The 11,135-nt window shown below is 41.1% G+C and overlaps 1 long non-coding RNA gene across 1 annotated transcript; it reads left to right on the top strand.

Annotated features, from left to right (window-relative positions):
* Nucleotides 1-2,939: 2,939 nt before the first annotated feature.
* Nucleotides 2,940-6,177, top strand: LOC310842331. The gene is made up of 4 exons (XR_014563071.1): nucleotides 2,940-3,132; nucleotides 4,768-4,965; nucleotides 5,260-5,311; nucleotides 6,081-6,177. It is a non-coding gene; the product is annotated as an uncharacterized lncRNA (long non-coding RNA).
* The last annotated feature ends 4,958 nt before the right edge of the window (nucleotides 6,178-11,135 follow it).

The raw sequence follows: 11,135 nt of genomic DNA, 5'->3' as shown, positions 1-11,135 counted from the left end.
AGCAATAGCCTCGTGGCAACAGTGTAGCTGCAGTTGCTTACCAGGTTGGGGAGAGTGGGGGCTGTGCAGTGCACTGCCAGAAGCACCAGATTGGCTCTGCAGATGCAGTGTGCCACCTTGACCTAACCATCAGCTTGCTCCTCACCATCCCTGTAAGCAGCACTGACACTGTCACCAGGAGACTATTGCTTAGGCTCCACTAGATTGGAGAAGCTGCTCCTGACATCAGGGAACTGGTATCAATGACCAGGAATCACCTGGGCAAACAGGTACATCTCCAACTGTTGGCACCACACTTGGTGCCTTCCGGACCTCAACAGGGAGAGCATTCCATATAGTAGGCACAACAATGGAGAAACGTGATCACACTCTTGAGTTTTTGCTCAGTATAAAGTAGGGAGAGGGGTGGGACAGAGAATGACCTGCAAACATCAGGTGTGGGTGTGCTGGGGTGTGTATCTGAATGTAGGATAACATATTTGTTGCTTGTAGAAGAACCTAAATTACCTACTTCCACCTTGCTCAACCCAAATATTACAAATTCTGTGTGTCTCCTTCCAAAGGTAGCCAAGCACAGGTATCTATCTATCTATCTATCTATCTATCTATCTATCTATCTATCTATATCTATCAATCATCCTCATCTATCTATGTTTTCTAGTTGTCAGCTTCCTTGGAGGTTTCCAGCCAGGACAGAAAGGCAGGGCATAAATATTTTAATAAACAAACAGTGAAATCTAAAATAGCTAACAATTTAGAATTTATGTTATGATTTAATATGTTCAAGCTCCAGCTCGTTGATAGAAGAAAAGACCATTGGTGAGTTTCTTTCCCCCTTTTCTCTTTTTGTTCCCTTTTAGAGTAGCACCTTAGCACCTTAGACCCAAGTTAGCTTCAGATAATAAACAAGCATATTGTTAACTTGCAGCTCTCATGGCAGCTGTTGCTGCTTAATCAGTTAAAACTTTGGTTCATTCATCTACTGATTTAAATAAATTAAAACCTAGGGTCTTAACTTTTCCTACTGACAGGTAAAAGAAATAATCATATGTCATCCATGCTGTTCAGTGAGTATGGTCATGATTTCCCCTCGTCCATGAAACCTTAAAGCATTAGTCATAAATCCTTTATTTTCTATTAGAAAATGATGAATGCCACCTTTGTATAAATCACAGTGTAGAGAACTTAATAATCGGAAAACCTATATTTCTGCAAACTTGCACAATATATCCCCCCCCCCCGAGCTAGGGACCTTTAAATAAAGTAATATTTAATTCAAGGCAGTGGGGCTTCTTGGAAATCTAATAATCTGAGTCTTCGCTCATACTTTAGGGTCAAAGGAATACACATGCTCTCAAGTGCATCAACCTCATTTTGTTTCTTAACGGCCTTGCCAAAACCAGTTTGAAAACTTTGCATGTGCTTCAAAGAAAGGATTATAGGGAAGAATTTTCAACAGGATGTCATCTGGTTGTCCGAGGGAGCATACTCATGAGAATAAATACAAACTCTTCTTCTTTCCTTCTACTCCAGACAACGTAACATTAACTGCTGTAACCTCTAGGTAAGAACGCAATGCCATTATTTCAATGTTAGTTATTTACAGTGACTTCCCTCTCTGACAGCTGCTGTGCTGTATATTACAGAAATCACTTGCAACGAAGGCACTTGGTAGGAGACTACTTCAAATCACCAGCACTGACTGATGTCAGAACTTCAGGTACAATAAATTCACTGCAGTACTAATCTAGCTAGCAGACATGCTTTCGTGTTCTGTTTCAGAATGACGAGAAAGAAATATGTTGACTGCAGAGCACCAGTAAATCCAGTGTGTTAGTTCTACACTGAAATAGACTTAATTCCCAATGAAATAGTAGGGCATCACATAGTTAGCAATAACTTTTTGGACTGATTTAGATGGGACCTAAGTCCGACTGAATCAGGCTGCAGTCCAAATCCCACTTACCTGGGAGTAAGTCCTGTTGAATCTGAGTAGATATGGTTAGGAATGTGCTGGTACTGTAGATCCAGACCAACAGGAGTAAATCAGCTGAAAAGTTCATGCCTTTGTGTTGTGATTGTATTTAGGATAGAGCTTAAAGGTGACAAGTGAAAGGATGCAGTATAAATAAATAATGAAATAACAGCCAGTGCTTTTCAGTATCAATTGACACATGACAGCATTTGACATGCAAACGGTATTTGATTGCAGCTGACAGCTAAGCATCAGTAGCAATCCACTTAGCATCCTGAGCTGAAATGTAACTGCAGTCAGTATTTAGCAGTTTGCTTCCAGCAGCATTAAGTAAATTCAACCAAACAGGAAATATTATTAACACAAGGGGACAGGCAGGTAGCACACACAAAGGAATGCTAATATAAAATTTCAGTCCCAACAGTTGAACGCTAGGTTTTTATTTTAAAATGCAAACTAGAATTCCTAGATTTGGTTTTGGGAAATTTGGTGCATTTTATAATTTCTGGGGGTGGGGGTAACTTCAGCTCTACTATTCACTTGGCACATTTAAAGATAAGCAGGAGTCTTGGTACTTCTTGAGCTGTATGTTTTCTTAGGCAGCTCCTAGTTCTGTTTTCATTTCTAACTTTTTGTGCTATGGAGCAATGCCTTTCTTGCCTATATGAGTACCCTTACCTTTCTTGAAACTCAGGTGTGACTGTTTTGTGAAATGAAAATACTTTCACAGAGCCCAATGGGCGTTTCAAAGCTGACCTTATTTTATTATATTTTGCTCAAGCGTCTATTCTCCGTGGAGTTCTTTGCATTGCCATTCTCCCTCAACTGCTTTATCGCCTTCCAAATCACGCTGTCTGAGAATTTCAGTAATGTGTTTACGCCCTCTTCTAGATCATCAGCAAATGCTTCAATAAGCCTGGACCTCAGGGTGATCCCATTATAGACTTTGAGCCATCCAGCAGGCAGAATTGTTGTTCTGTCTGCTTCCTTTTTTCTTTTTCTTTTAACAACTGTGTGCTCCTAGCCAGAACTCCATGAACTTTTAAACAGATATCAAGTTGCTTTATTTATTTTTTTCCATTTGATGAATGTGAACAAGGGTGGGCCCTCTCACACTGGCACTGCCTCAAATGTTGTCTGTCATCCCCATTAATTGGGTAAGCACAAAGCCTTTATGCAGTGCTATTTTTTCCCTAGAAAATAGGTGCCAGAACTCACAACGAACGCTGCCTTGTTCTCTTAGAATGGCAATGGCGCCCACCTAAAAGGTGCCAGAACTGAGTTCCGGTGAGTTCCAGCTGAACAAAAGCCCTTCCTTTATGGGAGTTTGCCTTAGAGAATGCAGAGTCACCTACCTACCTATTTATTTTGTTTATTGATTACTAACCTTTTCTTGCTGCTGCTGTTACTTAGCTAATTATGTACCATATTTTTTGCTCTATAAGATTCACTTTTTCCCTTCTAAAAAGTAAGGGGAAATGTGTGTGCATCTTATGGAGCGAATGCAGGCTGCACAGCTATCCCAGAAGCCAGAACAGCAAGAGGAATTGCTGCTTTCACTGCGCAGTGATCCTTCTTGCTGTTCTGGCTTCTGAGATTCAGAATATTTTTTTTCTTGTTTTCCTCCTCCAAAAACTAGGTGCGTCTTTTGGTCTGGTGCATCTTATGGAGCGAAAAATACGGTATTTCCCAACTTCCCACTACCTAAAGAGTAAAAACCTTCTATAATTGTTATTGGGTTTATTTGCTTGGTAAATAATGACTCAGGACTTGATTACTGTAGTTAATTGTCTTTCTTTTTACATTACTATTGTTTTATATTATTGGATTACTTTTCTTAGATTTATTTTTACATTTTGTATTGTTGTTCTCCCATATTATGCCTGTTAATTTTTGTTGTTGTTGTTGCTTGCTAAAGCTATAATTGTGTCTTTGGGGCCAATCGTCAGTCAGGGCAGAACTGCTATTTGGTTAGCTCACTGAACAAAATATCTGAAAGGGGCTTGAAGATAAGTTGCCTACCCTTGTTGAAACACCTTCCGCTCTGTGCAACTGCTGTACTACAACAGTTGGCAAATAGGCAAGTAGATAAGGCACCACCCAACCTTGCGTGGGGTGTTTGTGTCTCATTTTAGTTGAGCAAATCTGTCTTTCTTATGTTTGCCAACTTTTGGTTGCATCCAAAAGTTATGTGAGAAGAACACCACTTACTTGGGAGAGCTTTTCCTTAACCTCCTACCCATTGCTGCTTCTTGTACCCCATGTAGGGCCTCTCCTGGGGAGCAAGGATCTTTAGAAAAGGCTTGTGAGGGCAGGGAGAATTGCCAAAAAACCAAGCTGAGGCCGCTTCTAAGTTCCCCATCACACCCCATGAGCTTCATAGCTGAGTGGGGATCGGAATTCAGATGTCCCCAGTCTAAGTACAACACATTCACTAAGCCACACTAGCTCTTAATAATTCACAGAAAAGTAATGATTGTGGAAGTGAATTGCCCTTACAGGGATATATCCGCTATCCATCCTACCTTTCCTATTCACTTACTTTGTGGGAGCCTGAGATTTCAAATCTATGAAGTGCAGTTCATTTCCCCATGAAATATTAGATGCTGTGCTGCTGATGTGATTGGCCTGTGAATTCTTTCAGCAATGTCTTCAGACTTGTCATAGTTATGAATGCTTGTGCTGCTGAGAACAGCAACAGATCAGATGACAGTGAGGTAGGGTGGGGTGAGGTGTCCACCAACGAGACAGCCGACGTTAACCTTCATTGTTGTCATATGTGCTGGCTATAGGTCATTCCTCCCCACCCCAGGCCCAGTTTTAACTAATGAAGTACAAAAACGAGCACAGCAATTTGATGCAATGACAAGCGAGGATGACACCAGACAAGAAGATCTGGGGCTTCCTCAAAAAACTTTGGCGCTTTGAGGCCGTAATGTGAACCTCTATGGGGTTGGAAATAAAGAATAAACTGAAGACCACTTAATAAGGTGAGTTACCAGAAGCAGAAGCAAAATTCTTCTCACTAACCCCCTTTCCCTGTATCTGATCATTTGTAGGTTCGCTGCCCCAGAAATGTCAGGTAAAGAGGTGATTCCAGAGTTTGCTTCCTCCATTGTTACTGAAATGTCGGGTCTTTCACGCTGCTAATTAAAAGCTGTTGATGAAAAGAGTGTGATGTAGCCTTTTGGCCTGTCCCTGAATACCCAATCATAAAACTGCTTGAAGTCTGAGATCTAGCACCATTACAGCACAGCTGATTCATACTTCCCTTTTCAAATTAGTACAGGAGGAACCTGACTTTAAATGGCAAAACTCTGCTATCAAATGTTAATGGTGAATATTTATTTAAATGGTCAGATTTTTTGACAAGGAACACAGAAGCAAGGCCCCAATCCTTTTCCAATTGTTCTTTCCAGATCATTTCTGGGAAGCTCCACTATTTAAACCAATTACATTTCAGAACTGATGATGCCTTGCAAAACATTTTGCTATGTAAACGCTTTTATTTCTTCCCCTCTGCCACATACAAAGTGGGTACTCTTGGCCCCCTTGCAATGTTAGGTAAATTAAGCGACATTCCACCCCGAACATTTCAGAGAAATGTCCCTCTGCTCCCTGATTTCGGCAAGGATTTCATTTCAGCCCCTCTCAACAAATGGTCATGACTAGTACCACTTCCAGTGACTCTGGAAAGTATCCCTGGATTTCCATCAGGAAAGATGAGAATGTGAACCCATAGTCATCCTTTACAGGGATACCAAGGATTACCTATCACTGGCCTAATGCATGTGGAGCTCAACATATAGGAATCCATTCATTTTGACAGATCCATGCTCACATTGCTGAGTGTCCTTAGTCTTTAACACTATGTCAAGGAAAGAAAACCTTATTGGGTTCCAACTCCCATCAGTTTCAGCCAGCACAGCTAATGGTCATTAAAGCTGTGCCAACCTTTATGTTTGGGGTGGGGGTTGGTATCTTGGAATCTTGTTTCATACATATATAGTGGCATTTGATGAGAGTTCCTTTGTACATTGCATAAATCCCTTACTACAAGGGCAAAACCAACTTCTGAAATGGAATGTTTGTTTCTCTTCTCTAGAAATGTCAGTCAATCCCTTTACTTCAGGACAACCAAGTCAGATGGGCTCCTTCCTAATGAGTCTGCAAATAAACATTTGTGCAATATGTTTCATGAATATGGCTCCAGTGGTTTCTTCTTCCACTAATTTCAATCCTGTTCAGGCGTAGTCAGTGTGATGGCAGCCAGTTGTTGTTGGACAACAATGCCCACTGTTCCTAACTATTGTCCATGTTGGCTGGGGCTGATAGGAGTTGGTGTCCAAAAACATCTTGAAGGGACCAGATTGACTACCCCATGCTAACATTATTATTTTTTCATATCCCATGTGAAAAGTTTCTAGTAATTCTAATTGGCTTGCAATATTTAAGATTTAATGTTTTGGTTTTGGTTTTTCCCCCACCTTAGCATGATTCCATGTGGTGATTCTTAATATCAGATAGGAGAAAAGTCATTTCATTAATATTTTTTGCCACTAACGTGTTTCTAATTAATGTAAGTGTAGCTGTGAAACTGAATATCTCCTTAATCTTAGAGAGCTCAGGTCTATAATTACCTGCTTCACCCCTTGCGTTCTTTGTTTAAGGTTCATTGCCAGAAAGGGATTTTATGTTCTATAATGCTTAAGGAAAACTCATTTTTTCTTCATAATGGAATTTATAAAATACCATGCCCTCAACTGTGCATTTGAAGGGATCTATTATAGAACTAATTCCATAGAGTTTCCCATCCAGAACACCGAAAGCACCATCCAGTTCTATTAAAATTTGTTTTGCTTGTTTTAAGAGGGCCGGACCCCTGGTGGAATTGACTTTTATGTTGTGAATAGTGGTAGAGGAAGGTTGTACAGAGAATTTTGGTTGAGAATTAAAGGACCAAGCCCTACACTGTGACTAGCCCATCTGTACATCAAATGGAGTCTTTAGTTTGATAATGATTGGAATTACAAGGACAGAATAAGTAAAGTGGCCATGTGCTCCCATGGTCATATCTGGATGTCTCCAGGTGCTGCTGAAATCCCCACCTTCACAATTTTGCTGGACTACTAATATCTTGAGGTTACGTTAAAATTGAGGCTACGTTAAGTTGGTTTGAGCAATGGAATGTACATGCTGACTCATCATGTCATTAAATCAGTGAGGACACTTTTTTAAATATGCTGTCGTGGAACTGTCATGCAGATAATTCCCTTCGGTTGCAGAGGCTGATGCATTTGAGAGCATTGGCAGCTACCATCTGCATTCAGGGTGCAAGCTGACATACCCTTTATGTCAAAGTTGCAGAACTTGTGGCTCTCCAGATGTTAACAGACTCCAGTTCCCATCTGATCCAGCCAGAGAGTTGGGATGACTGGAGTTGTATCCCAGCAGCATCTTCTCAGGAACTTCATTCCTTGGAGCCATAATGAACATTTGCAGTTAGTTGTTGTACTAATTAGCTCAGCGCACAACTCTGGGCTGTTTTACAAACTGAGCAGCATCCATTTCTCCAAGATGTTCTTTTCTGTCTTGGAATGTTAAATGAGATTCTATACAAATGTGGTCAGGATTCAGGTGCTCAGATGCCCAAAGCCACTTGCTTTGTAGATACATGTGCTGGAGTTCTTTAATGTTAGTCCTGACTCTCAATGAGACCTATTGATTTGTGTGAACCTTCAATAAATACTAAGCTAGGCACTTTGAAAGCACATGTGCGGAAGTTCTTTGTTGTTAATCCCTTGTTCCCGACGAAACTCTCTTTGATTGCAATGAACAACTTGATAAGATCATCCTGACTATGCAGCCTATTCTTCTATCCTTTCTATGTGGGCCATTAAAAAAATGAAATTCTTGCAACCATTTTGTGCAGTGATTTTTCCTTATCCAGATCTAAAAGTCAGGTTTGATATCCTGGCTTGTTAATTTAACTTTAGTTTATAGAAACGGCAGCTTGAGTGTGGACAAAATAGGAAAACAAACTAGGAACTGAAGCTTTAAATCTCTTCCCCTCACACATAAAGGGGAGCAGGGAGCCCATGCACCTGAGGCTTGCGTTGGCTTGTGCTTATAACGAAAAAACATGGTTTGCTACTGAATCTGAACCAGGCCCCTGTTCCTCTATGCCTCTGAATAGGTAAGACGCAAGGGACTGTTGCCAAAGAAAGCACTGTGGGCAGGGTACCTGAGGCAAACCACAAAATGGTGCCCCTACCTGCCAGGATAGAATGTGAAAATCTACATTAGGAACAAGGATGGGAGGAGAGCAGCAGTGCCTCCTATTTGCCAGGATGCTGGTGTAGAGGCAGTACTGTGGGGGCTTTTGAGGTGGTGGCAGATCCAGCCTCTAAGGAGCAGGCCACAGGCATCACTGCAGCAGTGGCAGAAGCGGGAAATGCATTTCTTGGAGGCCACAACTGCTGCCCCTGTGGATCCTGCCACCTGAGGCAGTCACTCGGCTTACCTCATGGGTGGGCTGGCCCTTACTGTCAGAATTTGGCCACAATCCTGCACCTAATAATTGCATTTAAGGCCCCTGGAGCCAACATACTCACTTCAGTCAGCACAAGATTGCATTGTGTAGTATTTGGACACAATCTATTGAGGATTATGGGGAAACAAGTGTCACTGAAATGCATAGAAATGCAATAAAATTGGTGTCGATTTGAGGTCCAGCTACGTCCTGAGGGCACAATGTTGGCTACCCCAGCTTTGGAGTAATTCAGTCAAACATTTCTTGCTCATATGGCACATCTATTCTTTGTTCTAAGTGAAATGACTGATTAAGAAAAAAAATCCAATAGGTGGCCTTTTCAAAATAGAAATAAAGTCAAGATTATAAAGGTTAAGATATGCATCCATACAAATAGCACCTGGTTCCATGGGAGTTGAAGCTATTAAGAGACCTGCTCCGTATGGTGTTGAACAAGTCTGCACAATTTGCTCAGGCTTTTGAGCCACACTAAGATTACTTGGCTTTGGGGATTTCACAAGAATTGTCAGCACACTTTTAATACCATATTTGCCAGAAGGTCTAGAAAATTGATTCCCCTCCACCTCAAAACTGAAGCTGAGATTTTCAGGACATTGATGCTGCAATCCAATGCATACTTACCTGGGGGTAAGTGCCACTATACTTAATGGAGCTTGCTTCCAAGTAGATGCAGTGCTGTTTTTCCTGGGGGGGGGGTGTGCAGGGGGACTCATACCCCTAAACACTGTGTGAATCTTTGTACTTTTTACTGTATTTATTTTTCCTGATTTGAACTATTAAATGGTGGTTTTATTGAGTCAAAATGAGAGTACCCCTAAATATGTTTTTAAGAGGGGGAAAAGCACTGGGTAGATGTATAGGATCCCGCTGGCAATGCCCCTTTGTGGAATTACAGCATATAGCCTTTGTGGAAACTGTATGGCTGAGATCCAGTGTGAGTCATAATCAAAGTAGTTCCATTGAAATAAGTGGAGTTAAGTTCATTGATGTCATTTAGCTGGATATCAATCTATGCGAATAGCTTCTATGGTGTGTTGGTACTTAATGCAGCACCATATATTTCAGTTTATCCTACCTCATAGAATTGTTCTGAGGATAAAATGCAATAATGCAATACAAAATGCATGTATGTTCCCCTGAAATATACATGCATTTGTGCATGTATTGCTAAGAAAGAAGTAAGTAATTATACACAAGGAAATAAAATACAGTGGTACCTCGGGTTAAGTACTTAATTCGTTCCGGAAGTCCGTTCTTAACCTGAAACTGTTCTTAACCTTTAGCTAATGGGGTCTCCTGCTGCCGCCGCACTGCCAGAGCACAATTTCTGTTCTCATCCTGAAGCAAAGTTCTTAACCTGAAGCACTATTTCTGGGTTAGCGGAGTCTGTAACCTGAAGTGTATGTAACCTGAAGCGTATGTAACCCGAGGTACCACTGTAAGTAAGAAAGGTTATTGCAACTGCAGGTATAAAATTACATCATATTTTTATGGCATTGGGCTTGTTCTGCACACCAGTATTTGCATATGGATATATCAACAAAACACAAAAATGCAGACATTGGGCCAGGGGCAGCTTGCACCCAACTTTATCTCTATAACAGGGATGAATCTCACTAGTTATTGCTAGACTAGTTTTCCATCCTCCCTAACCTTTGACTATGTTGACTGAGGCTAAAGAGAGCCGGAGTCCAACAATTTCTGCAGGGCCACAGGTTCCCTATTCCTGCTCAACAAGGATGTGATCCCTATCACTGTCTGCCCTATGACAGCTTTGAAAATATGTCGATGATGACATCTTTATTTTAACAAGTTTCATTTTCCCAGTGAGAGACAGAGCTGCTATATCGCTGGAGAGTAATATATCATTGGAGATGTACTGTATTTCATTGTTGTTGTTTTTCAAAAAACCCATAGCTAATTCTATCCACTTGAGCCAAACAAAAGAAACACTCTGCTGACTTGGGCTTGTTCAAAAATACCAATTATGTTCTGAAGTGGCTGTCAAAAATCCTTGCATATCATGGAGGCAAAAGGCAACATATTTTAGTGAGTCTAGTAATGCATCACCATCTTGCTGGTTCACGTAGATGTTCAGACACTACAATTCCACTGAATAAAAGTAGCATATAAAATGGACAGGGTGTAAAATATTGTCATGTTTTCAATATTTAACTTATTATAATCTGTTACATTTGTGTTCATCTCACTTGCATAGAAAGGGAAGTGTAAGCAATGGACCAACTGGGTTGATTCATGAGCTCCTGCTCAGAAGTGACTTTTCTTGGGACCAATTAACTGGAGGATAATGGACAGTTTTATAGTTCATAAATGTGGTAACCTTGTCCTATGGGTGGTGCTGGAGTGGGGGGGGCATGGGGGCAAGGACACCCCCCCAAACCAGGACTTCACCCCTCACTTTCCTCCATTGATGGACTCCTGTCATTAACATATGCATATGGTTCTCAAACTTAATCTGTTCTGGGACTCCCAAAACGGTTCAAATACCAAGGTGCAGCTCCCAATTGACTGCAGGAGCTTCCTGCACTCAATCGGAAGCTGCAGAAGCCACATTGGATGTTTGGCTCCCAAAAAACATTCGCAAAC

The sequence above is a fragment of the Podarcis gaigeae genome (assembly GCF_964106915.1).
Source record: "Podarcis gaigeae genome assembly, chromosome: 3".
In the NCBI taxonomy this organism is placed as follows: domain Eukaryota; kingdom Metazoa; phylum Chordata; class Lepidosauria; order Squamata; family Lacertidae; genus Podarcis; species Podarcis gaigeae.
The sequence above is the reverse complement of the archived record's forward strand: the minus strand, read 5'-3'. Positions and strand labels throughout refer to the sequence as shown.